This window comes from Notolabrus celidotus, chromosome 8, assembly GCF_009762535.1.
Source record: "Notolabrus celidotus isolate fNotCel1 chromosome 8, fNotCel1.pri, whole genome shotgun sequence".
Classification (NCBI taxonomy): Eukaryota; Metazoa; Chordata; class Actinopteri; order Labriformes; family Labridae; genus Notolabrus; species Notolabrus celidotus.
Window position 1 is genome coordinate 30294664 of NC_048279.1, and position 25548 is coordinate 30320211.

Here is a 25548-nt window from a genome sequence, read left to right on the forward strand (position 1 = left end):
TCTTTCATCTAATAACAATGTATCTATTGTATTTCCTGATACTTAACTACATTTACTTTGAAGTGGCAGATCAAATGATAGTACTATCCATGGCTGTAACAAGGAAAGAGCTCTTTTGGAAAAAATACACTGAATTTGAATTTACCTTAAGTGCTGTATTTTACCCTGCAACAACTATAAACACACACGGATCACAGGTGCAGGGACCACAGATGTTACTGAGACTGCAATAATCAAAATTGAGCCTTGAGTGTTGCAATTTCTTGAATGAGCATGATGCTGGTAGATTTGGTCCACTGAGATTTACCTTACAAGCTTTTTCCAGTGTTGGATATTTTCTGAACAATGTTTAATTTACAGCTGTGTGGTTAAGGTTTGTTGCGGGGTTCCTTGAACACAACACAGACATTTTGCTTATCACAGTTTAGAATAAATCTGTGTTGTTTTTGTCTGATCCTTCAGCATCTGTTCTAGAGCAAACTTATAAGCTGCTCATTTTACTTCATTTTATCCAACCCCCAGAAGACGTTTTTCCTTGCCCCTGCTGATGTTGGATCTTTGTTAATAATATAACATAGTGTATGGTCTAGACTTGTTTGTAAAGCACCTCTGGATAGTATTTCTTGTGATTTGATGCTGAACCGTGGTCTCAGATATTAGTCTGGTGTTCCTGCTAAATGAGTACTTAAATCAATTTCACTCACTGTTTGTTTTTTAAAAGTTTGTTTGTGCTCGAGTCATCTTTTAATACAATTGAATTTTAATTTGAAAAGTAATACCCAGTAAATCACACTACGTTTTCAAAGTGGTACTGAGTGATCTGTTATTGTAATTATCCTACTTTGCTTCTCAGGAATCACAGCATTGACGAACTGTCCCCATCCATTGTTCGTTACGGTGGCCTGTAAGTGACACTAATAGTTAAGTGTCCTTTTAATATTCCAGTGAGCAGAGAGTTGTTGTTTGGAAAAAAAAGGCTAGGTCAGAATGTGAAATAACACCAGGTGAACTGAGAGTTATTGCTATTGATCAGCATTTCCCTTTAGGTGTATTACAGTCGGTTTGTGCTCTGGTGCAGTAAATATCAAACTTATTGCCTCTTGAAGAAATTTAATGGAATCTGTGACTCCATTGATTTAGGGTATTAAATGCACAAGCTGGATCTTAAATATTTACTTAATTCTTATGGATTTTTGTTAGAACTCCAATAAAACTGCATGTACTGCGCTCTCTGTTTACATGCTGTCATGCATTTCATCTCACAGCTCCAGACTAATCTGAGCAGTTTTTACCAAACAGTAACTGATATCAATTTTTATTGATTCTGTTGGTTCTTATTAATTTCTCTGGATTAATCATCTTTCATAATTCTATATAAAGCCAGCAGTTTTGATGCTTTAGATTCATAATTTCACACAATGTTTGTTCAAGCACAAGTTGTTTCTGTTTGTCAGACCAGTGATATGTCAAGCTGCAGTATTTATCATTTTTTATAGCTACAAAATAGTAAAGCTATTCTCTGACATTTAAAAACTGAATTTTCATATTTTTATTATTTTTCAAATTTAATATAATAATCTTTAGGGATGCCTAAACGATCGGTGTAACATTAAAATCAGCTGATATCTGCCCTGTTGACAGACATTGACCCATTTGCAGATATTATGCCATAGACAGATGTCAGTAGTTGATGTTTATCTTTATTTGGCTGTTGCAGAACTCTACTTTCAAAACTCACAAAAAGTGGAAAAACACAGGCATAGTGGGAACATAGAAAAATAAAGAGATGGTGGGATTTATTTGCAGCTTGCCTCTCAAACTGCGGTGCAAAATGATTTATAAAAATGTCCAAAAAGGTGACAAAATTAACTAAATAATTGACTGATTGGCCCAACACAGCCCTCTTTTTTTACCCTTACAGCCCCTCCCACTGGGCTCTATTATTGATTAAACAACTGTAAACAAAAAACATGAGTATTTTAAACTTTCAGCTGGAATTTTACCCAAGCAACAGTTGATATTTATAGACAAAACAAGTAAAAAAAATGAATTTTCTGCACCACGTGACCACTACTGCACACCACATCCCCCAATTTACCAAGCTAAAATGATGTGCTCCGTTTCCTGGTTTGAACACTCAAGCTGGAAATGGCAGAGCCCATGCAACCACCCTCAGCAGGTATATGGACATGCTGCTGAGTAAAACGTATTTACCAGTGAAAATAGAGCTTCCAAGGGTGCACCCTTGGTTGTGTTATAAAACAGAGGGAAAGAGAGATGATTGGGACATTTACCATGTGATAAGAGACACTAGCTGGGAGAGGAAAGTTTGGTGGGTGCATGAGAGTGTGTGTCTGTGTTTGTCCTGCTCTAGAGCTAGTATACCTAATTTTTAAAGATGTTTTCTATTGGGTAGGAGAAGTCCCTTGTTAGACAAAGTGGTTTGTTTTCATGGTCAAATGTGAAAGAAAGTGTCTGCAGTGTGGGAGTATTACACCGTGTCTGAGGAAGATCAGCGACAAGCAGTTTGTACGACATGTTCCAGTCCAATTTAAGAGAAGGGACCACTGGCGAAAAAAATCTGAAAATGACAAATCTCATAGCTTGTCGGTATCAGCCCTGATTTTCACAACTGGTGCATCTTTATAACGGATTCATGTTTGTTTTACATTCCAATGCTGTGTACTGAAACCATTTCCCTCTGAATTCATTCAAAATCGTCTCACATCAGCTCAAAGCTAATGTTTTCTTGTCTGCTTACTCAACAGCAAACAGCTCCAGTACAAAAATGTGAAATGTATTTTTATAACCAAAAAAGAGAGGGAGTTGTAAACTGTTGTTCAAGGGAGCAACAACTCAATCCAACTCCACTGACGCTGCCTCAGAATAAATCACCCGAATGTATGAAACGGTCAGCCAAAAGATCAGCTGTGTGTGTGAATGGATGTGTAGAGTTGAATAGTGTGCAATAAAGATGTGCTGCTGAAACAAACTGAACAAAAGAAACAATGTGGTGTGAGGGAGACAGCCGGCAATCTAGTGGGAGGGGGAGAGAGAATTAAGAAGGCTGGAACATTATGCACGCTGGGTGGACTATAAATGCATGAAGGGAAACACAAACACAGGCAGCAGCCCAGAGTGAGACGAACCTACAAGCCAGGCCAAAGCTGGAGGGCCATCAGTATGTTGCCAGTGTTGACATTGCACACGGCACTAGTGTTTCCTCCACGGACTACTTTCTCACTCTACACATCATAAATGGACAAGATTTATGTTTGCCTTTCAACAGTCCCTGATTTTATTTGTTAGTATTAAAATGCTGCTATTACTGACTGCTTTATAAATGACAATGTTTTTGGTATGTTGTTTTATATTATGCTAATGTGGGGGGTGTTTGAGTTACTACATGAACCTGCATGTAAAGTGCTTTATATTGGTTGATAAGAAAAGGTCTACTGAGTCCATCCATCTGTTGCTGGGTGCTGGAGCCTATCCCAGCTGACATTGGGCAGAAGACAGGGTACACTCTGGACAGGTTGCAAACTTATCACAGGGCAAACATGGAGAGACAGACAACCATTCACGCACACACTCACACCTACGGGCAATTTAGAGTGACAAATCAACCTGGTGAGCATGTTTTTGGACTGTGGGAGGAAGCTGGAGTACCAGGAGAGAACCCAAGAATGCACAGGGAGAACATACAAACTCCACACAGAAAAGCTCCTGCCCAACTGGGGATTCGAACCAGGAACCTACTTGCTTTGAGGCCACAGTGCTACCCACTACACCACTGTGCAGCGTCTGCCGAGACATGAGGGTTTAAAAAGGAAAGGGGCTGAAGGTGTGAGATCCTGTGAGATGACAAGACCACCACGATGAGATTTCAGATCCTGCATGGCAGAGTCTGTCTGCCAGATCAGATTCTTCAATTCTGCAAAACTTTACCAGGAAGTTACTGACACTGGTTTTTTGAAACATACAAAAAGGGGTCACAACAGCACATTTTTAGCATTGATGACTTGAAGAATTTGATTAGAATATCTAAGAGTGTGCAAAGGAAACCAGAGATCCAAATACCAAACCCAGCAAAAGGAAGAAGGAACCAAAGTCATTCTCAGACGTGAAAACTATTCCTGAATTTACTCACCACCAAATAACATGACCGGGTATAAAATGCACAAATCACAGCAGTCTGTGTTATTACTCTTCTTCCAGATCGACAGAGTCAACATTCAAAACAAACCCTGAAAGAAACTATCCTCAATGTACAACAAGAAACATGACAACGACAATTACATCTTATCTGGAGTACTTCTCTGTAGCAACCAGAAACTTCAAGGAAATATCTCACACTCACTGAAACTGTCAGTAAAACAACATCACCGGTTTTACTACTTCCTACCTCGCATAGAGAACAGACATTGAAGACAGTTTTTCTGGAGGTCATCCACCACACGCTGGCTCGACAAAAAGCATAAAGACAAACTAAAAGCCCAAACTGAAAAGGCAAGAGATCCTTTTCAAAGTCTTGTTTCTGTTTGATAAATAATATTCAGACACTTTGAAATCCTCTTTTTAAGAATCTCAATTATAAGTGTCAGTGTTTCTTTAAGGGAACATAAATTGCAGGTTTTGTTACAGCTGTTTTTCTTCCTCAGGCTGTCTTATCTAAAAACTAATTTTTACAAAGCGTGTTTGTTTTACTTGAAAAAAGAAGTAGTGGATTTTTTGCCCACATGAACTTAATTGGGGCAATCTTTTGTGAAACATTGCTAATGAGCTCCTCGATGTTAGTCATGTGCATCATTAAAACTGTAAAAAAGTCTGAACAGAACTTGGCTCCCCCATGCAAAATGGCCGCCCATTGCTCGGTGGTTTGTTTTGCAATGTGGCGAGCAGGGGTCCGCCCGATGAGGACTGTGGGTAATTAGCCACTGGGGCAGCAGCTGAAAGTCATGGTCTCCCTCAAAGCTGTCGTCTGTTGCATGCTGATAACATTGACATGTCCTCCTCCTCGCGCCACATTCTGCTGCACGCCAGACAATGGGAGGGGAGCCGAGAGGAACAGAAACTCACAGGAAAGAAAGGATGGAGAGGAAGACATTGACGAATGAAGAGGAGGCCGACCTTCGCTCATTAGTGAGGTGACCTTCTATAATCGATGAGTGGTGCAATTGAAGGCACAGAGACCCAGCTGACCACAGTCTGGCTTCTGAGAGAGACGGATTGAAGAGGACGGCTCAGGGTCTCCATTAAACGCTGACTTTTCTCTTCACTATCATGACTTATACTCATTTTACTCAACATCCTACTGTATGAATGAAGGAGTACACTATATGCAAAAGATGAATGAACTTTGTCTCCATTTATCAGAAATATGGTGTATGGTAGCACAAAGTAGTGATACTAGATTGATCCTTGCATTTACTTTAATTTAGACCAGCTGCTGTTTCCACATCTGGTTTTCAGCCCTTTCTTTAGTCTGTGGCATCCAAAATGTGATTAGAAGATTTGAATTACAAGTAATGTATTTAATTCAATACCTTGGAATGTAACAGTACTTCAGGGAATAGTGAAAAATTGGTTTAATGGATATTTATTTATAGTCAGTTTGGCCCCTATGTTGGGAAAATTGCCCAGAAGTTAGGCAGTCAACCACAGCAGACACGCACCATGTAATTTAGCTAATTTGAATACACTCCAACTTTTAATTAAATCCAACTAAAGCACAGTCCTTGTTTTAAGTGTGCACTCTTCTTCAGTTTAGTTTCATCCACAGGTCTGTGATGATTCTCACACTCCCAAATAGTGCTCTGCTGGCTTTTGTGATGCGATTGCCTGCAGACATTGGTCTCATTAGCTGCACCTGCATGCTTAGCTTGTATGTGTTAGCTGATAAGTCAAAGTACTCGACAGATATTTTGAGTTTGACTTGAAGTGCATATTATCTTTGACTTGTCAACTAAGGTGCCTAGGAGTTTACTGTACAATTTGAAAACACACTGGTGTTGTTTTCTATCATGCAAGAGCAGAGAGACGCAGCAGTGATTTAACGAAGGTGTGCTGAATGGGAAATAAAATGGCATGTTAAAATAAAGTTCTGCATTCATCTCAAACCTCAATCGTTCTGTGGTTAATCTGTTACCACTGACAGGCCTTGTTGTTAGTAAATAAATCCCAAATACTCAGTTTACTAACTTCTAATACTGATGAATAAATGTAATATTCATGGGGTTACATGGTCAAATGAGACCTGGCTCAACACTGCCTGTGAAGTATGTTCAAACGGTGAAACATAAGGAATATGTTTGACACTTATCTGACACAGTGGATTGAACAACTGAGACTGAAAGTGAGCTTTAATGGAGAAAGTTTGAGTGGTTTAAGCAAACTGAAATAAAATGACCTTCACTGGATCTGTGGGGAATACAAGCTGCTCTTTTATGTAATCCACTTTTCTGGAGCAGTGACGAGTGACGCTGAATCCTCTTCACCTGACCTCAAAAGTTGAATGAATGAAAAGTCGTGTCATTTTTCAAACCAGCCATCTCAAATCAAAGCTTTGTTTGGCTGTACCTGACTGTGTTGTGTGCCTTACTCTCAACATACTTGAAGATAGTGGTAAACATCATCAACCCTCATTGTTTAGTCAAAGCTGCTTCCTGCTACTTTATTATCAGAAGTATTCCTGAGTTTCCGGGTTCCTAATTAAACTGAACGCTTAAGAAGAATAGTTTTCTTAAACAAAAGCAACATTTTGCAGTGAGATCTTCCTGAATCTTTATAAACAATCGTGAACTCTCACCCATCCCTAAAGATCTATCCTACTTTGCAGAAGGGCTCTTTGTCTTGGTACGCTTTCTTTCTACAGCCCTGGAGACGAGTCTGTGATGAAGGGCTGAACAAATAAATTACCGTGAATTTGAATGACAATTAAGATGCTTGAGTGCTTTTGGCCTTGCTGCTCTGTCACGAGAGACGAGTGCATCACAGCATCGACTGAGGGCTCTGAGATTAAGATGGAGAATATTCTTACACAACAGACCAGCTCTTTCAAACTTATGTGGTGATAGTACATACGGCTGGCCAGAGGACACAGAGTCCGATGCTGAGTGATCCCGTTTGCGGCCGGAGTAAGTTAGGAAATAGGAGCACTCTCTGAATGCCTCGGAGGATACCTTGAGGGATGCCTTCATGTGATGCTGGCTGGGTCTTGTCAAAGTTCCAGGACTAAAACTGGCCTAACCATTGTCTCATTGGAAAGATACAGCTCCTTCTGTGTAATAAGCAGCTGATCAATCTATCCAGGCTCTCGCACACATTGCTTTGGCCTCATTGGGCAGCTCTGTGATGTGTGGAACATCAACCAAATATGTCAACAGGCAGCACAGTAATGAGGTCTGAAAAGTCAGACTAAATTGAGACATACAACTCTCCCTATGACCTATTATTTTGAGATCTGCTGGTATTTTGTTTGCCTTTAGTGTCTAGTCAGAGATGTGATTAGAGACAAGGGAGTCGAATCTATTGACCTTACCCTGTCAGCACTCTGATATTCTAACTATGGGGAGAAGAGCGGGCAGTGAAACTCTGCAGCTTACAGCACTTAATGGAGTCTCAAGTTGATGGTCAGATTGCAAACCCACAGAGCTAAGTTTCCTCATTATTTCTCAAGCAGTCCCTCTCCTGCCATAGATTAAACCCTCTAAAATGATTTCTAGTGACCAATAATTACACATTTAAAGGTTTTACATGAAACGGCTTCAATTATATGAGAATTTTATGAGACTTTGGGTTCACCTCTTAAAAAATCATTTATTCTGTCCAAACTTTGTTCTGTAAGCCAGCTCTGAAAACACAGCTACACCTCCCATGTCCTCTCATACCCCTTGATTTCCAAAGCATTATAAAACTGTCTGTATTAAACTTTATTCAGATTCTGTTTGTAAACTGTAAATCTATTTTGTTTCCAAGCCCGGGTCCTTGATACGGTGTATAGTTATCAAGGCCTGATTTTCCGGACTCATGACTCGATGTGGGCTTGAACACTGATGACATGGACTTTGACTTAGACTTCAACATGGACTGTATATTGACTTGTAAGATAGAGAGGAGGACTTGGACTTATTTATTGATGTAGACTTTTATTATATTCTTTATCAGTCAAGTGTTTGTTTTTTTGATAAGGCCCTAATAATTTCAGTTTTTAGCAGAGGCCGTCATGTGTGTTCAACTGCATGTTCATTCACATTGTTGCTCATCAACAGTTACTACCAGGATGCTTAAAGATGCCACAAATTGTAATTTTGCTTTCCCAGATATTGATATTGTTGTATGTTAAAAAAAAAAAACATTGCAGAGAAAATACGGATTGGCTCCAATTTCAAGGATGCACCCAGTCTGAGTAGCTCTGGCATCTCTCTTACTTTTCTGTTACTGTTTTCAGGCTGCTAGGTGTGCAGGTAGGTTGCAGGTATTTGACACCTTTAGTGATTCCACCGCAGCAAAATTGGTGACTGCATCTCCTGTTAAGAGAGGCGTGGTGCACATTTACGCACAGCGCTGTAACTTCATTGATAATTTAGATCTTCAGACTCACTGACAGGGTCCATCAAAGTTTAATTTAAATTACATTTGTAACCTACACATCCAAAAGGTCCCATAACGCCATTAAGGCTTCATACAGTGAAATAGTTTTCATAGTAACTAAACAGATTTGACTGGAACACACCTTGGATTCTCCTCTGGTGATTTGGACTTGATCTGGGCTTGGACTTGGGGCCTTTGGACGAGACTTAGACCTAAGGTTTGCAGAATCGACTACAACACTGCCTCAGTGTTCACCTGTAACTGCTTGGACATGTTGGTATAGGTAAAACATTATTTTCTTTAATTGAGCTGGAGTCAGAAAAAGAGAGTTTGAAGAACAAAAGAAAGAATCAGAGTCAGAGATATCAAAGGAGCCAACAGGAGTCACATTACAAATGCAGAGTTAGCTTCTGTTAGGAACACAGGCAAAGAGATAGTGGCAGGCAAGGCTGTTGGCCAGCCAGACCGCCAGGGCAGCTGGGAGGTTTTGGATCTGGACAGGTCTGACCGGAGTGGAGCAGCATGGGATGCCAGCTGTTGTTCACCACCTGTCACCTTCACTGAAGGACCGTAATACTACAATGCACTGCGTGTCCCTCTTTACCTCTCTGTGCCCTAACAAATGTAAGCTAACACTCCAATTACAGCTCTCATTTGTGGATGCAGACCTGTTAAAGCAAGGAAAGGCTCATCTCTGCCTGACTGATGCGAAATGGCAGAGTGTGAAATGTTCTGTTACTAGAACGTTAGACCACCAGCTAAGGCCTTCTGTTTTTGTGCACAGGCCTGGAATCTCTTTGAAATTCCCTTCTCTTTCCACAAATTCTCCTTTGTTTTACATGCTGCTGATTCTCATTCTGGAGAAGCTGTTCTCTCACTGGCAGACAGGTTGGACACAAGCCAACCCATGCCACCTGTTGCAGAGAAGCAGCCTCCTAACTTAAGACATGCAGGTAAACATATTAATGTCACCAACAATAGTGAAAGTAATAGCTCTCAAACATCTGGGTCACCTGCAGGCAAAACAAGATGCAGCTGCTGTCATTTCAATTTGAGTGTCTTGTGTCTATTGCTTGAATTTCAAAGCAGCTGTGTCCATTTAAAGCATGTTCAAGTTTGTTCTAAAAGACCACATTTGAACGCACGACAAAACAATTGTAATCATCACACGTAGAAGGTGTTAGTCTTTCAATGTGAAAATATACACTCCATTAATTGACAGTTGTTCCTTCCAGGTGTGTCTGTTATGTTGCATGTTGTTTGACATGCAAATAGACTACAGTGTTATCACACAGGTGGGAGATTGTAAAGTGAGTCCTAACATTGTTTGATGTGACACCTCTGCACATCTCTAATTGGTTGATCCATAAAGTAAGCATGCCTGCTGGATACTAGAACAGGGGTTCCCAAAGTGTGGGTCGGGACCCCCTTGGGGGTTGCGAGATGTCTTCCAGAATTTTCTTTTAAAGCTATCTAATATTTGCAGATTTTACCCATTATAGTAAAAAACATCGACAGAAATAGTAGTTTAACTTGAAATAAAACCTTGAAAATAGAATATGTGATGAGTTTTCTGCCTTTCTTTTTGCAAGATGACTCCTAAGTTTAGGGTTAGTGAACAGCTCATGATCAAAAGCATCAGTAGAAGCAGGTTAATTCATAACAGCTCAGGAAACACAGACACATGCTCATATAGGTAGGGTAATTTTCTGCAGACCAGCTAAATGAAGCCACATTGAATCACTTTGAGGGACAGTGGGGGTCGCAAGTCTTTGGCATCTATATTTTGGGGGTCGCGGGCTGAAAAGTTTGGGAACCCCTGCTCTAGAACATACTGTAGGTCCCCGGAACCAGAAGCCCGTCCCATACGGACCATGACCTACAGCCAAAACAGAGACTGTGATTCAAAACCTTCTATTTTAACCGGTGCAGCTTTTGTAGTCTTCACGGTAGTGGTTCAGCAGATGAAGAAACGTACAGACCAACTGCATGCAAATTAAACCATCCATTGTGATACTACTCAGCCAATTGAGTCCGTGCATTCCAGGCGGTAAAGCTTGTGGTCATACAGTGCAGACAGAGAGTTAGAGGCAAGTTACACATGAAACGGCGGTAGACAGAAAAAGAAACATAGCAATGCAGATAGAGAAAAGAAAGGGAGATATGTTTCAATACTGTCATATAGTTTTTGAATCGTACTGAATTGATTTGATTTTACAGTCAGGTATTGATTACATGCTGATATATCACACAAAATAGTTAGACATTATGATCTTAGGGCCCTTTGCTTCAAGAAATGTTGGTTGAATACCCGTGCTCCAGAACTACTCTATTTAATATAACATAAAGACCAGGCTGTGTCAGATTATACCAAGGATATTTATTATCAAGATAAAAAAAATACATGTTGGGGCCAAGCACTGATACTCAGTATCTTCTGAGCGGTTGACCAAACTGTCCTTGTACTAAGATGTAAAACTGATCCATAGAAAGCACACCTTCATTTGAGCTGGATGGAGCAGACAATATTCATGGATTAGTGGGTGAGTGATTGGCCCACTGTTGCATCAGCTATAACCCATAAAGTGTCTGTTTTGTGAAGTGGTGTGATGTAGGCAGAAGAAATGTTTCCTAAAAGATCATTTCAAGGAGGAGTGGTGGCTTTTTGAGCACACGTTCAGGTAATGGGTATTGAATGAAGAAGAAAAAAAAATCCTCTAAGGTATTTAGCTTTAAGTACGCCGGTATTGGTGCTGGCATTATTTTTTAAGTGAAACTTTGCTGTGATAGATGTCTCTTTGAATCTCTGAGACCACTCTAAATCCAGCACTTATTAAGAAAATATAATTCCTTCACATTTTTTTTATTTAATAAGCAACACATAATCCACTTTCCTGTAGTCTCAATATCCTTTTAGAAGCTCCAGATATATTTTAAGGTTATTTTAAGTTATACTGTTTGAAAGAACAGCTTTAGAGAAACAGGAAACGGGGGGGAGACATGCAGAAAATGGTTGAGGTCAAGAGTCGAGCCATCGACCGCTGGGATGAGGTCTCTGTATATGGGGTGCACACTTAAAACCACTAGGCCAACAGCGCCCCCGCTCCAGCTATTTTTACCTTCTTGACAACAAGAACACCCTGGATGTAATCCTTCCTGGTCCACTGTGAAGTCAGTCCTCAGCAGATTCCAACCTGTTTCAGAAGTCCCTGTGTGGGCAGTTTGAACCAAAGGAGAAACATAGTCATTAAACCATGGAGCCACCATCTGGTCCCTGGGTGCTGGTTTAATATTCCCACCCTCCAAACACCCACACCTTACCTATTACTGGTGGAATCTCAATTTATTTCTTGTTTCTCTTATAAATAACCTCCTCTACACAGCAATTTAGGGAGAAAATTGGCAGATTTACCCACAGGACGAGGAGACTGATGGTGAAAAATTCAGCAGCCACTTCAGATATTTGTTTTTTGGATGATATTAGTGTTAGTCTCCCACTGTGTATTGGCTGAAATCTTCTCGAGTACAGACTACTCTCCCCACAGTGAGCTCTCACATATTCACAAATATCTGCAAAGGATACAGATTAATTACGAAAGAGGTCAAGTTTGGATCTCAGTTTACGTAAAACTCTATAAGGAACTCCAGGAGCTCGTAAAAAAAGATGGAAGACAGGAAAGAAACAGTCATTTTTATTTGGTACAAGCTCAGACCTTTCTAGCTTGGGGCAGAAAACATTTGCATGCTTTATGCAGAGTGATTTATTTACATAAGGCAAAAGCACAACAATTTGCATACAATTGGGATAGGAAACATTCGGCGGCTGTTCATTTCTTATTATTTTGTAATTTTTCAAACTTTCCTTAATCTTTGAAATGTTCTTTGGTGAAATGTTTACTTGCCTTAAAGGTCAAATGTAGGATTTCAATACCAGCGATGCTATTAAATCAGGACAGCTTGCATAACCAGAGGGCTACACTCAAAGCAGAGCATTCGTTTTCTGCTCAGAAGACGTCGTATAAGGACGTAGATAAATACTCTTCTGAATTACCCCATAGCACAATATTCAACAAATATGTTATGCAGTTCCAATAACATTTTTCTGTTGCTACCAATAGCTGGAGACTTCACATTCTGCCTTGCTGAGACTGTTTGCTTTATGTTTCCAGGTTTGTCATTACAGAGAGATTCCTCTGCAGATATTGAGACTGAGATCTGCTGCAGAATACAAATCATGAAATCTGTGGTGTTGTTGAGAAAAATCAAACACATTTGTAGAAGTCACATTGAAAACCTTTTGCTACTGTTATTTGTCTCTACTGCCTGACATTTATCAAGAAGAAGATTGATAGTCATAAGGGGTGTGAGGATTCACTGATCCAAACCAATAACCAAAAACCATAACCGATCTTAACATCCAAGATCTGAGTGCACCAGTCCCTGGGTTGACAGACTTTGTGACATGTTTTAGACGTTACAAGATACCAGACAATGTTAATCTGAGTGTGCCTGAAATGTTTCTCAAGTTGAGCAAAAAGTTAAACAAGAACTTTCAAATTAAAAGCACGTTGCAACAACAACTAATGCAGAGGTGCCATGTGTAATTCATATGTGACAATCCGAGAAATTAAGAGATGAAATTAGCTTTAATTGTGTCACTTTTGGAAATAAATACTTTGTTGTCAGTGCTTTACAGAGTCCATGAAGGTAGATGTGCAGATTAGTAAATATTTCTGTGTTATTTTCATATTTCTCCACCCAACTCCAGGTCATAGTCAGACACCTTGGCATGGGTTCAGTTTAGGGCCATAGACTGTTGCTGTTTTGAAGCCAATTGACAGCAGGTGCGATATTGTAAATGCTGAACTCAACCTAACTTCTGTTGAACTAGTGTGAGGTAAACAGGCTGGCTTTTAGCCTCCTAGCCAACAGCTACAACAGCCTGTCAATCAAGTCAGTCATGTCCTTAAATGGGCAGAACTCGTTATCTCAATATCTTCTGAACTGTCGAGTTATAAAAAAATTCACTCACCTACAGTGTGTGCCAAGAGAGAAACTAGCTCTTCAGACCTAAATTGTTTTTTGAACCAGGCTGTAAACATGTTTAGTTTATGCTGCAAAGATTGTCTTCTTTGAATGGGTGTGTATGTGGTTTCCGGTGTTTCTTTAGCCAGCCTCAAGTGGACACTCAAGGAACTGCAGTTTTTAACACTTCCTCATGGGCTTCATATCTTAAGACCGGAGGCTGCAGCTTGTTTAGGACATGCTATTTTGAAAGTCAGATTGTTTTTAATATTTTCTAAGTCACGTTAAGTTAAATATTAGGAGAGAAACTCACCCTTTATAATCACTGAACAATGACAAATAATCAGGGCAATATTTGTCATTTGAAGCCCAAACATTGTCATGCCCAACACATTTGTCATATGAATAATCTCATTGGATATGCATGGGGTATGATATCATGTTGCTTGAAAAATTCCGGATTGCTGTAAATGTTTGCAACAATCAACAAACTCCCATGGGTGCTCAGTGTCTGTGTGAGTATGTTTCCCTTCACCTCCCCTCTTATCTTCAGCCTCTGATTTATTTTCCTCCCTGCTTCGCTGAATACTGAATGCTGGTGGTTGCAGTATTGCTCAGTACAAGGTCATGACATGTTTCACAACAACTCAGACTATACGACCCATCACAGAAAGCACACTTCAATGCAGACTGGCTGTTGTTTCTTCACAGATTTTAAAATTTGTCAGTGTAAACTAGAAGCACTTCCATCTACCCGAGTCCTGGGGCTCAGCGAACACTAAGTTGTCACTGAGTAAACCAGCCGTGATCACACGCCGCCCATTCTCTGTCATGTCTGACCCATTTCTCAACCGACAGTCATGGTCATCAATCCAATCATTCATTTTGCTGTGCAGGCCTCAATCAGGTCAGTGTTCTTCACCAAGACACAAACACACACACACACACATTTTCTGCACTATATGACAGCCCTCTGTGCATACTGTATTTTGTCAGAACTATGGAAGGCATTTTATTTTCAAGGCATTTTTCTCCAGTATTTTCCCCTGTGCACGAACTGAAATGGATAGTTTTGTACATGATGCTGTGCACAGAGCAGATCACTGGACTTAAAGTTGATAAAGTCATCTCTGTACGAGGTATACCTCTGTCAATGTAATGTTCTTCTGAAGAATATGACAGCATCATTGTTAAGTCTCAATCAATCAATCAATCAATCTTTATTTGTATAGCGCCAAATCACAACAAACGTTATCTCAAGACGCTTTTACAAACATAGGAGGTCTAGACCACTCTATGTCAAATCATGAACAGAGACCCAACTTCAAGACAGGGTAAGACTCAGTCTGACCCCACCTTAATCCATCATGAGCATTGCACATCGCAGTATTTAGCTAGTTACAGTGGTGAGGAAAAACTTCCTTTTAACAGGCAGAAACCTCAGGCAGAACCAGACTCATGTTAGACAGCCATCATGCCTCGACCGAGTTGGGTCTGGAAAGACAGATAGAGGGGAGTAAGAGAGAGAGGTGATAGTGATGAGACGAGTCGTAGAAGCTGTTGCCGCTGGAGTCCAGCACGTCCGTATCAGCTGGAGTCCAGATCGTCCACAGCAGGAGGACGTCTACAGCAGCTCAGAGGAATCTACGAGAGTCTCATATGTTGAGAGTAGGAATAAGTTCTCATTCAATCTGTGGTCATTTTTTTTTGATGCCAAAATTTTTCTCTGAAAATGTATCAGTGTGTTGTTTAATTGAAAATTATGAAAAATGTACAGTATGTTGAAGCTTTTTGCATAGGCTGCACGGTGGTTCAGTGGTTAGTGCTGTTGCCTCACAGCACACTTGCCTGGTTCGAATGGTGCTTCTTTTTGTGGAGTTAAAATGTTCACCCCGTGCATGCCTGGGTTCACTGCAGGTACTCCAGCAACCTGCCAAAGTCCAAAGGTGTGCTCGTTATGTTAATTGGTCATTTTAAATTGCCTATAGCTGTGAGACTGAATGTGTCTGGTTGTCTGTCTATATGTTAGCCCTGTGATAGGCTGGTTACCTCTCCATGTTATACCCTGCCTCATGACAGCTCTGATTGACTCCAGCCTTCCTGCGACCCTGTACAGAAGCAGAGGTATGGATAATGGATGGATGGATGGATATTCTGCATTCAATCCAAAAAACACAAAGTAAGGGAAAGAAATGAAGATTGAAGGTGTATGACATACTTTTAGAATAATAATATATCAGATGGCAAGTTTCTAATAAGCAAATTAAATCAAATTTAAGCTCTTTATCTACCTCATTTAGCTAAATGCTAATATTTGTGTCTGCTCCACAGTTCCATTTGTTTGTTTCCTTCCCTGTAAATCTGTCTTTGTGTGCTCAGCAGCCTGATGGTCACATGTCTCCAGTCAATGACACCAGTAATGAATGTTTGCAAGGTAAACCGATATAAAGCCCTAAAAATGATTCACAAATACTCCGAGGTCCGTCTGTGTGCAGCTGCACTGCAGAGACTGAACATTTGGAGGAAAAATAAGATGATATTCTCACTCAGCTTATCTTTAAATGTTTCTCACCATAAGAAATATGAAAATATTTGCCTTATTTCCTGTCTTCTGATGGTTAAATATATGCTGAATCAGTCTGACTAGAACAAGCTCACCATCTTATATTGCCTGAGACTCACACAACACTGCACTGTGAATGTGCTGCAGGTGTAGCCACTAAAAAGTAAGTCAGTTCCCTGGAGATGGTCAGCCTCATTGTGATACCAGACTGAATTTTCCTGTAGATTAGTCAACAAGCAACTAGCTTGTTTTCTTTTTTGGTCAAGCCAACTTTGAAAAAGTTTTATCATGAAGTCCGGGTCATTTGCTTGAAATTTCAGGTCTAACGATGAGTGCATTGCAGTTGCGCTAGTTAAACAGTTTACTGCCCTAGTTCTACATTTACTTTCTTGCTGACATGAAAACTGATGTTCGTTAATCAGCCGCTGAAAAAGTCCCCAGACAGTCATTTTTTAAAGCTATTTTTGGGACATTGATTGGACTGGACGGCTGAAGAGAGACAGGATATGTTTGGAGCAAGAGGAGGGAAAATGCGTGCAGCTGGGAGTCAAACCATTGACTGCTGCATTGAGAACAATACCCTCTGCGGGGCGTGTGCTATAGCTGCTGAGTTAAACCTCCTCCCCACAAGAGCTGTTCTGAATAATTAACATTTTCATAAAAACTACATTACCCAGCAGGATATGCCCAGAGATAAAAAAAACAAAAAAACAACATGTTTTAAAAACCAACTTCATGATTAGGAGTTGATGATCTTGGGCCACAGAAGACGATATGCTCATAGCAGCTTCTTGTGACTTCAGACTCAGGGTGGGACGCTTGAATATTGTGACCATGTCTCACTCCTGTGTCTCAGGTCGTAAGTCGTATAAGCAATCATTCGTTAACAATCAGATGAATAGTTGTCATTTTACTGCTCCACTTTTGAATAAATTGCTACAAAGACAGTGGATACTGAAAATCTGGAGGGGCATCAAAAAGGTAAAGTGTTTGTTTGACTACTTTAGTAGCACTAACATTTATTTGTTGCTTTATTTTTTAATTATGTGTAAGCTCTCCAACAGTATCAAGCTTAAGGGCCATTATGGTTTAAGGAGTGACCTTGTTAACTGGAGACTGTAGGCCTTCTAATACAACGACCAATTAAGTATTCAGGATCACTTGTTGAATGGAAACACTGTTGGTCTTTCTTTCATTATCGGGGATATAAACCTTGAAGGTAGCAATGAGAAACCTTTATGTGCACCAATAATTTAATTTGAACAGATGCTAAGATTGCTGCTGTGGAAATATCAATCAATCAATCAATCAATCTTTATTTGTATAGCGCCAAATCACAACAAACGTTATCTCAAGACGCTTTTACAAACATAGGAGGTCTAGACCACACTATGTCAAATTATGAACAGAGACCCAACACCAAGACAGGGTAAGACTCAGTCTGACCCCACCTTAATCCATCATGAGCATTGCACATCGCAGTATTTAGCTAGTTACAGTGGTGAGGAAAAACTTCCTTTTAACAGGCAGAAACCTCAGGCAGAACCAGACTCATGTTAGACAGCCATCATGCCTCGACTGAGTTGGGTCTGGAAGACAGATAGAGGGGAGTAAGAGAGAGAGGTGATAGTGATGAGACGAGTCGTAGAAGCTGTTGCCGCTGGAGTCCAGCACGTCCGTATCAGCTGGAGTCCAGATCGTCCACAGCAGGAGGACGTCTACGGCAGCTCAGAGGAATCTACGAGACAAGGGAGCTCAGGGACTCCAGAAAGGTCTATGGTTAGTAACTTTAATGGGACAGGCAGAGTTAAAGTAAGTGATGAAGGGGTTGGGGGGAAGAAGGTGAGCTAGGATCCCAGTGTCTATTAGGGTTGGGAAATCTTACTTGGTGTGACACAGGAGCAGGGTTTAAACTCTGTCTCACTTTGACAGATGAAGTTTTAAACTTTGACAATCACCTGTCACAAAATCCCTCATTCATTATATTTTGTCCAATTAACTTACTGTTTAACATTAACTATTAGAATCTATGTTAGCACAGACACGTGTGGGCTTTAAATGTGGATTTAAAATGTGCAGGCTGTCATGCTTTCTCACACATTTCCAACTTTTTCCACTCAGATTGTATTTATATTTAAAACATATAGTCCTCTGACTACCTTGGAAGCGGTACTGAGTCGGTTATCCTGGAGAAATAAAGTTCAAATGAAATGAAAGCTAGATTATCTCCAGACTATCCAAGCACAAAGTTGGATGCACTGGGTGTCTATCAAACTCAACACATTTAAATAAACCCTCTGCAGCGCAGTCTGGTTTGATAATTCTTTAAAAAATTCCACTCACTTGTGTGTGAACTGAAGCGTAGTGTTGTGAGTGTGTGGGTCGGAAGGATTGCTGGGGAGAGAAGTGCACACACAGGGTTGCTTTTTAGTTGTGAATTTAATGAGCTGGACTGTTTCTTACATTTTACTGATTTTGGTCATTTAAGTGGTGCTTCATGCTTTATGACTCAACAAATCACATGCCATTGATTTATTCAGAGCTCTGGGGAAAAGCCTCCTCTTATAACAGGCGAGGGGTCATGTGACCGGCGAATGAGCATACATCAAGCTTGGATTATTTGAGGGTAAATCAGCTTTTTACTAAACAAGGAGGATAAAAAAGTCAAATGTCTGAGTGTTTTAAAAACTGTATTCACAATTTATCATTTCCACGTTGTAAAACATTTTGATGTGAGATAGTACATCATGTTTTTACAGTACTCAATAGCTACTGCGTGTTATTACCCTATAGACATTATACATTGTTCATCACTGCACAAGAAGCAACACCTCCAGCTAATGGGCTCCCAATGAAACATGCTTCACTGACACCCCCCTGATAGCTGAGTGTAAATTGAGGCCACACATTTATTTATATCGCTACCTGAGAAGAAACAAAAGGTGTGTTTGAGCACATGATGAAGATAGACTGCAGTTCCTGTTTACACACAAAGTGTTTCAGTTTCCTCAGTTTGCGTTTAATGCCTTTCAGCAGTGTGGGAGGACGCTTTATGTTTGATGTAGTGATGGTCATTACAAAAAAATGCTGTAGTGCCAACGTGTGAAGTGTAACACTTTGCTTTTACTTACTTTAGTTCATTGCTGGACATGTGCAGGAATGTAATTCTTCTTTCCTGTCTTTCTTATGTTGTTGCTGCAATCTTATTTTGTTTTGTAGTGTCTTTTAAGTCTATACGGGCTGGACACCTTTTGTGGTGAATGACACGATGAATAAAAATAAACTAACTAATGGACTTACTAGCTACGGGGTGGCAGTAGCTCAGTCCATAGGGACTTGGCTTGAATCAGAGGGTCGCCGGTTCAAGTCCCAGAGTGGACAAAGACTGGTGGCTGGAGAGGTACTGGTCCATTTGCACCGAATATCCAAACTTCTCGGTTGATGGTAGCCTCCACACTGACATCTCTCCTAAGCATGTTTGTGCATGATTGTATTTATAACAAACTATGTGTGTGTGTAGCATGATAAAAAAAAAAAGAACACAAATTTCCCCCATGGGGATTAATAAAGTACGTTTGCCTTACGTTTACCTTAACTAGCTAACTAGCAAACTAACTTCACAGTCCATACAGGCTGAGCACATTTGGGGTGCATGACATGATGAATAAAAATAAACTAACTAATGAACTTACTAGCTATGGGGCAGCAGTAGCTCAGTCCATAGGGACTTGACTTGGGAATCAGGGGGTTGCCGGTTCAAGTCCTAGAGTGGACAAAGTTTAGGAAGTGCACTGGTGAGGTACTGGTCCATTTGCACCGAATACCCAAACTTCTCGGTTGATGGCATCCTCCACACTCTGACATCTCTCCTAAGTATGTCCATAGCATGTTTGTGCATGATTGTATGTATAACAATCTATGTGTGTATGTAGCATGATCAAAAAAAAGAATACGAATTTCCCCCATCGGGATGAATAAAGTACATTTACCTAACGTTTACATTAGCTAGCTAACCAGCTTACTTCACAGTCCATACGGGCTGAGCACATTCAGGGTGCATGACATGATGAATAAAAATAAGCTAACTAATGAACAAACAAACAACCTAGCTAGCATGCTAACAAACTTACTAGATACTTCATCAGTTAGTTACATTTGGACTCGCAACACAAATAGCTGCTGTGATGATGGTCTCTGGAAATGTTTCACATCTCTCTTATATTAGTTTCTGTTTTTCTTTAATGTTGATTTACTGTTATAAGACATTCACTATTTCCATTATATCAAATCATTTTCCCAACAGCTATAGCTGCCTATCTATTTAATATTTTACAGTATAATGTATGTATTGAGCTGTATAATGAAAAATCAAGTTCCTCTGCATCTGATTAGAATGAATACATTTGGCAAAAAGTTTCACAGGAGGGAAAGTTGAGTGTATTTTGCAGTTTTAATCACGACTGTCTGTCAATTATCAATTTAAGTGATTAATAATTGGATAATTTTCTGAAGGATTCTTTTTCTTTTTCAGAGTTTTAGTACGATTCCACATAAACGGCAGTACAGAAAATGAACGTCAAGCTCTGTTTTATACCTTGTAACCTTGGCTTGGGGCTCGCGTGTGTTTTTAATAACCATGGTTTGAAAAACAGTTCATAATTAAAAACAGAGAATAGGTTTAGCTTCATAGTGTGTGGCAGTGTTTGTGTTCCTTCTGTACTGAATGGATGTTCAACTTCACAGTTCACAAGTTTTTTCACTGGTTCCAGAGATGTAATCAGTTGTTTAAATTTCAGCATATGCAAACCAGTCGCTCAAATCCTCGCCATCACTCACTGACACACTGACACACACACACCAAAATGAACTCAAGTGTGCTCACAGCTTTCTTAAACACATCATGCATCATTTCACGCAGCACGTATCAGAATATTTTCCCCTTCACTTCCCAGAATTAAAGCCTTGCTGTCTCATTTTTAAGCAGCACAGTAAGCAGAGACTGTGAGATTCATCACTGAAGCTATTAGAGGCTAAAACCCATTTTTCAGCAGCCTACTCTGAAAGTGTTGTTTCTCACCAAGCAGCAGCCGGACCACAGCCAGGGCTGCAGACTAAATAATTAAAACAGCACACTCAGATGGTGTGTGGAAATTCAGGGTATTGGGGTCAAGCCGTTTTACAACCAGCATGAAACTTTTGCACAGAACAAGCTCTGTTTAAAAAATGGAGAGGTTTAATCACCAAAAAATCTCCACTTTTGTAGAAGATGCTCTGAGATGTGGGTTGTATTTTGGGGTGAAACACTTCATACGTAGAGGTCAGCCAGCAGGAGACTGTTATCTGGACTAATGAAAAGGTTTCTTGCTTTGTTAGTTACATGGAAGAAAAATCTTTATTGTAAATCTACAACAAACATGCTTTCCACCGTGAGAAGTAAATATTGTTGCTGCTGTAGCAGGCCGGACTGTTGGAGCAGAAAATGAATCATTAGTCAGCTAAAACACAAACTAATCATAACACTGCAGCCAGCCTTAAAGAAAATACCTCAGCTGTCACCAAAGATACCCTCCGCTGTGTGGTGCTTCAGTTTAATGTTTTAGCTTCTGAAAACCCAAAAGTTAGAACTTTTAAAGATTTGAAGCAGTTAAACTCTGCGTGTGCTGTGCTGCTGGAAAGGTCCTGAAATGCCATGTTGTCTTGTTTGGCTAATTAGCAGAGGAAGGGAAACTTTACAAAAGAAAACACGGGCTTAAAAATGTCAGAAATATGACTAATTGGTGTTTCAAAAACTTTCTCTGTAGTTTATAAAGAATGTTATTTTGGAGCAAATTCCTGTCGTAGTCTCTGCTGCCTACCTTCTACCTTTGTAACTTCACCTTAAGCTGTCAAGTAGTAGTGTTGTCCTGGACACCCTGCCACCACTTTTAGTTGTTACAGGAAGTCTTCCAAACTAGGGATGCTCTGAAGTGACTTATTTCCTCGCTGTGTAAACAGAAATTTAAATTTTGACTTAATTACAAGTCTAAAGGTGAGAAATCACTCAAACCACAGTCAAAATGAACACAGTTCTTTATTATTCTTTTTTTATAGTTATGTTTTTTTAGGGGGCATTTTTGCCTTTAATGACAGGACAGCTGAAGAGACAGGAAATGTGGGCAGCAGAGAGAGGGAATACATGCAGCAAATGGTTGACCAGCTGGAAGTCAAACCGGCGACCTCTGCGCCGAGGACTGTGGCCTCAAAGACTGTCAGCCATCTGTAAACTCAAAGGACTCTATGTTGCCCCCCATCTCATCCAGCAGCTGTATCAAAGCATGATTCAATCCATCCTCCTGTACGGCTCCACCTGCTTCTACAACATGCTATCTGTTAAAAACAAGGCCAAACTCACATGCATAACCACCACAGCCTCTAAAACAATCGGTCTCCCCATACCAAACTCACAGAATTAAACAGCAGGGCCATCATACGCATTGCAACCTCAATAAAACAGGACATCACACATCCACTAAACACCTGCCTCGACCCACTCCCCTCAGGACGCAGGTACAGGGCACCAAGGTGTAGAAGGGCTCGCCTTGGCAAGAGCCTGATCCCTGATGTTATAGCGAGCCTGAACAACAGGCCTCACTGAATGATACATCTTTGTCTGAATGTTGATGTCTTTGTGGATAGTTAGTTGAGCTTACAGTGTATGTTCTTGTGATTGTCTATGTCTGTGGAAATGCAGAAAGGTACTGTGGAAAAGAATTTACCCAAGGGGACAATAAAGTCTAAAGTATAAGTCTAGTCTCTATATGTGGGGCGCCTAGACTGCTAGTCCACCAGCATGCCGAGCACAGTTTATTTAATACAGCTACACATAGGATAATAGTCTGTAAATTATGTCTAATTGTTTTGATCAGTGTGGCTAACTTTAGTAGAGCTAGCACCTAAAGCCTTTGATCCTCTTTGCAGGATAACATCCACATGCCTATGCTAGTTATACATTGCTCTGGTCAGATGGTCATGCACCAGTTTGTCCAGACACAGCCTTCATACAACTTTATCCCCATTTTGAATATCAAATTACTGCCAAACCCCTCCATATGTTAAGATGCCATCTGTCATCTGTGCTTGTTAGCATCCAGGTAGTAGAGCATTTAAGCATTTTGGCAGGAGACACTAACAGTGTCTACAATAATAAAGGAATAAGTCATTCTTTCAACATATGATGCACCATAACTGTATCGTGGTGCAGTGTGTTTTATGGTTAAAGCTATGATCAAAATAATGATCACACTTTATATGCAGTTACAAACGGTAGCTGGTAGCTATAGGAATGTTTTACTGCCTCTCTTGAAGAATAATGTTTGTGGCTCCCCAAAACCCACAATATTGTTTTATATTCAGCAGTTATGGAAAGTCGTGGCTGCCCCGTGTCACAGGCATATAAGAAAACAACAGATATTGAGATTTCATGAATTGGAGAGGCTGCCAGCTGCTCAGCCTCCTCTTAGGTAATAAGATTCTGGACCCGCTGCCCCGCTGTCTAAACAGCCACAGGCTCAAAGATATGTGGGAAAAGTGTGTACGGGTGTGTGTGCGTGTGTCTGAGACTTTTTGATGATACACACACACAAACACACACACTCACACATGGTCTAGCTGCAGTGAGGTGATTTTTGCTGTCCCCTGTGGTCAGCAGAAGCTCATTTTAGTGTCTCACTGAAGCAATAACTGCCCGGAGACGCTCTAAGACTCCTGCAGACCCACTTAACATGAAGTTAATCCTCACAGGGTGAGCCGGCTGTGTGCTTACTCTATTCTGCTTCTGTGCACCACATAAAAAGGTGAGCAAGGGTCCTGAGGTTTTTGTATGGAAATGAGACCACCACTGTCATGACCTTCTCTGTTATTAGGGATCTCAAGTTTGTTTCCTTCAAGATTTCAGATTCGTTTGGTGCTTCTGTCCTTTGGAAATGTTCCTAACACTGAGAGTCCTGCTCACAAACTTGATCTTCTGTTGTATCTTTTTATAAACTCTTATTGTTATCTCTTCTACACCAGACACAATAACTTACATATGAGCATATTTCCTGAAGCATGTTTAGATAAACAAGAGGACATTGTTGTAGCATTTGAGTCTAGGATTCAGACTTTGAAGATGGAGAGGAGGTTTTGAACTTATCTATTGATAAAGACTGTTCTGTTGTTTTTGTCAGTCTTTTTGTGAAAGGCCCTGATAAATAATTCACTTCGGAGCAAGTGTCGACGTGTGTTCACCTGTATGCACGTTCATATGCTGTCTTGTTCAGCAACAGTTTCTACCACAATGCCTCAAGAGATGCCATGATGTGGTTGCTTTACTTTCAAAGGTTCTACAGCAAATGCAAGCAATAAGAGTGGAAAAAAAACATTCAGGTGAAGACAGAAACTGGCTCAAACTTGAATATCCATCCATAATCTTGGTAACAGAACCAAGATATTTAGTGAGATAAAGCTCAGACTAATAGCAAGTAGGTTGCAGGTATTTTTGAGTGAATTAGACACCTTCATTGATCCCACCACAGCAGAAACAATGAGTGCAACTCCCCGTTAAGAAGCGCAGTGCACACTTGCAGACAATGCAATTTAACTTCATTGATAATTTAAATCTACAGATAAGCCGACAACATTGTTCAGACTCTAATGTTAATAAATGAAATGTGTTTTCTACACAGCCAAATAGTCTTACACAGTCAGCCAAGCTTCAAACTGGGGATGTTCCAGATGAGATATGATCCCAGTGTGTCAGTGCGCTAGTTGCCCCAGCAGTCTAGGCCTATAGCAGCATAACGAAGAGATGGCATGAGTCTGTGATCAACTAAGGTCTGTTCTGGTTACACATTGCTCCTGTTGGTTGTATGCACATTTTACCAGACACGGCCCACTTAACTTTACCTTTGTAGTCTGGATCAATGTACTGCGAAACTGCGCCGGGCTACGAGACGCCATCTGTCATGTGTGCTTGCTTACATCAGGGTAGTAGAGCATTATAACATTGTTGCCAAAGGCACTGACCAAGCTACAACTGTGGCTCGTGGTGGGTTGCAACATGACAGCTTAGACACACCATATGATTAAAGGTGACATATCATGCAAAATCGACTTTTTAATGGTTCTCTACCTGAAATATGTTTCCCTGGCATGTCTACAAACCCCCGGAGAATGAAAAAAATCCATTCTGCCCCTGTTCTGATTTCTCCACCTTTCTGTAAATGTGTGTGAAACGAGCCGTTTCAGACTTCCGTGTTTTTGTTACGTTACAACAATATCCGGTCTGTCACGGAGTCAGAGCTCGGAGCTTGTTCAGTCCGTAGACTGTATAAAATACAACTCAACCCCTC